Below are 5,000 nucleotides of genomic sequence, written 5' to 3'. Positions count from 1 at the left end.
GCCTATATGCCAAGGCATATTTGTGTTTTCCTGTACTTCCCTTCAATGTTTTACTTGCAGTGTAGATGTATATATTTTATGTATGTATGTATGTGTGTGTTCTGTGAGTTTAAAATATAAAATATTTACCGATTGGAAATGAATCTAATGTGTTATACGTTGAAATGATGACTGTGCAATATATATATATGTGTGTGTGTGTGTGTGTGTGTGTGTGTGTGTGTGTGTGTGTGTGTGTGTGTGTGTGTGTGTGTGTGTGTGTGTGTGTTTTCTACAAAATACACTATTCTTGACAAATTTATATTCATTCAGTTTGATAATAATGAGACATTTCACATTGCTATCTGTGACAACTTCGTACCGTATTGATAACAGCAGTAAATAATTTTACACGGCTATCTATGACGATGTTCCTCTAACTTATCTAAATTATTATGCATTTTCCTTGTTTCCATTGTTACATGACAACTAGTCTCAAGCGGCCGGTTGCTAGGGATATATTTTCCAACCCATAGATTATGATTACTATTGATTAAGATATATATTCTAAAATATTTTTCTGTATTTAAAATTGGATAATTATATTTTTTATGTGTGAATTTTTAGATGAATTTCCATTTATACAGAATTTCTTTAGATATTAAGAGGGAGATATTTTCCAGTTTCCAGCTGTGACAACGTAAACAAGAATCAGCTGATAAATGGTTGTTCTTCGTGATTATCTGTTCTTATCTAAATTATCTCTGATATTACATAAGTAGCCGGTATCTGTGAATGTAGAACGATAGTTATCATGATCTTCAACGTCAGTGTCCGTTTGGGATATGTCTGATGCAGTCAGTTAAGGAGAAATGACGTTGATTTGAAGAAGGATTTCCCACCTGCAACAAAGATTGAAATAGGTAAACTTTTGTAGTTGGCATGTATTATAGTTTTTTTTTGTTTTTTTTTTTTTTAATGACACTCGTTACTTTAAGAGATAGGATATAGGTTTGTTCTGTAATTCAGTGTGATTAAAATGAGTCGAATGTTCAATTCTGTTGCATAGTACTAGCATCTGTGTTAGCATTCCTCTTTAGACTGCAAGCATGGAGAACCAGCTGGAAATGTTCTTTTTTTGGGTGGAGGGCGGAGGGAGTTACTTTAGTTGAAAATTCTATGGTATAATTTCAGTGGTATTTGCACCCTCCAGACACAAAGTCCCAAAACCAGGCTATCATGCAAACCCAAAATTCCAGTGGATTTTTTCGTCATTTCGCAGTAAACACGAGAGCACTGCATATGGACCTGTGTTGTTTATTACTGTATATTTTATGCTCTGTAAAATGGCTGTGTCCATTTCCCTCTATGTTTGTGCATCGCTCTCGGTAACATTAACCATTTCAGTGTCACATAGCTGTATGGCAGAAGATAAACTTTGCCTTAAGTGAATAGAGAGACTGAAAATAAGACTCTTCATCTTTGGTGTTTCTTTTGCAAGTTAATAATAAACAAATTGTGCAACATGTAATTCTTTGGCATTCATTTACAGGAAAATCTTATGACACTGTCATAAAGAAAGGGAAAACTACACACACTGATACATGAAATAATTTGCTAATGCAAATAATAACATCAGAAACAAAGAACATAGATTGTGACAAAAACCTCATACCTTAAGTTAAAGATATTATACTGATATGCTTTAGATTTACTCAATGTCCCTTTGCTTGGAAGCAGAGCCAACTCTTAGCAAGAACGATTCCAAGAAGTTTGATTAATTTACAAACAACAAACAGCTAAAACTAGCACAAAGTCAAAAGACCATTAAAAAAGTGAGGCCAGTGTCAATTCACATATTGTCTGGATATTTTGTGGTAGATTATTCAAGCGCATCAGTACCTTCATAAACTTGGCAGGAAAAGATGTTGCTGCAGAAGGCTGTATTGCTTGCAAAACTACATGTATATTGACAATCCATCCTGGAGATCTATTGAATAAAGAAATGGTTCAAGTAATATCAAGTAATATTTTTTTGTGCACTGATTACAGTAATCACAGTTCACATTGCCATGCATTAGACCAGTGGTTCCTAACCTTTTAACTACCGTGCCCCCCTTTAGGAATTTGTCCTTCCTCCACAGCTCCCTTGCATTTGTAAATAAAATTCCCTCCCAGATTTTAATGAAAATTGTAAGTATGTTTTATTAGTCTTTTTATGGAGTATGGATTGGTGGCATTATAATTAAACTTTCTATTATGTGACCATGCTCTCATTAAGAGAATAACATAAATAATTAGAGAAATTACAGCCTTTTTTCCAAGGGCTCGTACCCCCTTTGGAAAATACTGAAGCCCCCCCTAAGAGGGTGTGCCCCCCCAAGTTAAGAACCACTAGATTAGACAGAAATCAAACATATTAAATGTCCCCTGCCCCAAAGAAATTATTTCCATTGGGTTTTTAACACAAAATCATTCTGAGCACAATACAAAAAGATTAAATTCATTCTAATCACATAAAAATCATATAGAAACATGTATCTTGTCTTGGAAAACCATATCACAAGAAATACATCCTCCTGAAGTAATATCTCTTTATACTGTGTTTGCAGTGCACTGACATGAGGTATGAAGCACTGTACATGTAATGAAATGTCCTTCAGTAAGATTGGCTTATTAATCCAAGGCTAGTTTTGATTGGCTTATTAATCCAAGGCTAGTTTTGATTGGCTTATTAATCCAAGACTAGTTTTGATTGGCTTATTAATCCAAGGCTAGTTTTGATTAGTTGTCATCTGTTGGCAAATGGAAACTCTAGCATTTTTTTCCCCCAAAACTGGCTCAGTCTCTACAAATTTACCAGAGTAGGTCATAACAGCTGCTGTTACTGCTATATTTGTCTATTTTCACTTTGCAATGGGAAAAGCACAGGTAAAATATGTAGAATTAATAGATTCCGAGTGTTTTTTTTTTTTTGTGTGTGGGTTATGGTTATCATTTACTGAAAATGTACAATACTATTTTGTGTTTACATAGATGTTGTTACATTTCTTTTATTTTTTGTTTATTTTTACACATTTCAAGATTTTGTTGTCTTATTGACTGTGTGCTGAATATCTGTTTGACATTTTTTTTTTAAATAATATACCAATTTATTTAAGTGACTATTTCCTTTCCTAACGTGTTATAAACAATTCTCACATCTAGAATTATCATTAGCAATGTAGCAACCAAATTTACTTTATTTGTCATAAAGTAATAATAATGAATTTTGGCTGATGTTGTAGAAGTCAGAATAAGTTGTCTGTTTTTTAGAATTTTGGCAAATAATTATTATGAGCTATTACAAACTACATAGATTTACTGAATGAAGATGCTTGCAGCTATAAGATAAAGCAATTATATTATAGATTACTATGTTATCACTTGTAAGCTCTATTGTTACCAATGTATTGACAATATTTTTTATGTGTTTCCTGAAAGTATCTATGGTTCTTATACAGAATGTATGGTATAATATAGATGAAATGAAAATTTGTCATTTTCAGTCTTTTATTTTTAGTTTTGGGGTGAATCAGAAAAATTCACTATAGTATTAAATTAGTTGAGGTTCATAAGAGATAAGCAAAGTTAGCTTCACAATTTAGATAAAGATAATTGGATTAGTTTTAGGCCTTAATATCCATTACATATTTTCCTTTAATGCTGGAGGAATAGAAGTATTTTTTCAAGTAAACAGGATTTTTTTTTTTTTTTAAGTTTACGGAGGAACATAATTATTTTTAAAGTATACAGAGGAATAAGAGTATTTTTAAAGTATACAGAGGAATAAGAGTATTTTTAAAGTGTGCATTATCTTCATTGATAACAATCATAGAACTACTGCTAGTAATGGCAAAGCCAACAGTAAAAGATTGCCTAAAGATAAAAATAAAGATGCTGGAGACATTGTACTGTACTGATGACAAATCATAATAATATAAATAATTCAGATGTCAGTTCTATTTGACTTGGAATTTTTGAAGTCTTGTAACCATCTTGTACATATATAGTATATATATATATATATATATATATATATATATATATATATATATATATATATATATATATACATACATATACAATATACATATATACATACATAAATCCTATAACAAAAATATATGTGTGTGTTACACATAACATATATATATATAATATATTATAATTTATGTATCTATATATTTATGTTTATATTTTCTCTTACATTGACCTTCTCTTTATTTTATTTCAACCTTCCTTGTCTTTTGGTCTTTTGATCACAGGTAGTATATTATATGTTATATTTTGTATATTATATATTATATATATATATATATATATATATATATATCTTCTTCTTCTTCTTCTTTTTATTCAGAATACTGTCCAAGGGAATATTCTATCATTATAATTCATTTGTAAGTTATCAGCTAAACTTTTGAAAAGTCCACTTAACAAGTATTTATTCAACCATATGATATGAGGAGGTTGGACTCTCTGCCGAGTGGCGGTCACTCAGCCGCGCGGCATACAAATGTCACCAGCGTTACCCTCTGCTTCTTCCCGTCCACCACAATGGCAGCTGATGGACGATGGACATTGGCCATGGGTGTTTCCTTCGTTTGGAAACTAGAGCGTAAATTAGTATTGTATATTATCATGAGATTAATAGCAATCTCTACTAATGACACTTTTACTGCTGTTGCCGGTAGTATTATAGATTGAAATAAAAAGAAAGAACCGCACAGTTTGGTAGATGATAACCTACGTTGTGCCGAGGTCATATTGGTGATTATTTGTTCACTTCGTCTCCGGTCGCAGCGAGATCACATCACCTCACCTTGTTTCTCCCACCACAGATACAGTAAGCGTAGGCCTGGAAAAAGACAGTAGTTATATTATTTCTTAGCGAGGCAAAGATGCACGCTAATGGGTTGGTTATGATATTATTTGATAATTGTCAGGTTACTGATAAATATTTGGTAATTAGTTGGGTT

The 5,000-nt window shown here is 32.0% G+C and overlaps 1 protein-coding gene across 2 annotated transcripts in view; it reads left to right on the top strand.

Moving 5' to 3' along the window:
* Positions 1-690: 690 nt before the first annotated feature.
* The window catches only part of LOC125040145 (solute carrier family 66 member 2-like), a 21,361-nt gene continuing 17,051 nt past the window's right edge, over positions 691-5,000 (top strand). For both annotated transcript variants that reach the window (XM_047634659.1, XM_047634658.1), the window contains exon 1: positions 691-902. The gene's annotated coding sequence lies outside the window, so the exon portion shown is untranslated. The remainder of the gene's footprint in view (positions 903-5,000) is intronic.

This window comes from Penaeus chinensis, chromosome 28 (genome assembly GCF_019202785.1).
Source record: "Penaeus chinensis breed Huanghai No. 1 chromosome 28, ASM1920278v2, whole genome shotgun sequence".
Classification (NCBI taxonomy): Eukaryota; Metazoa; Arthropoda; class Malacostraca; order Decapoda; family Penaeidae; genus Penaeus; species Penaeus chinensis.
The sequence above is the reverse complement of the archived record's forward strand: the minus strand, read 5'-3'. Positions and strand labels throughout refer to the sequence as shown.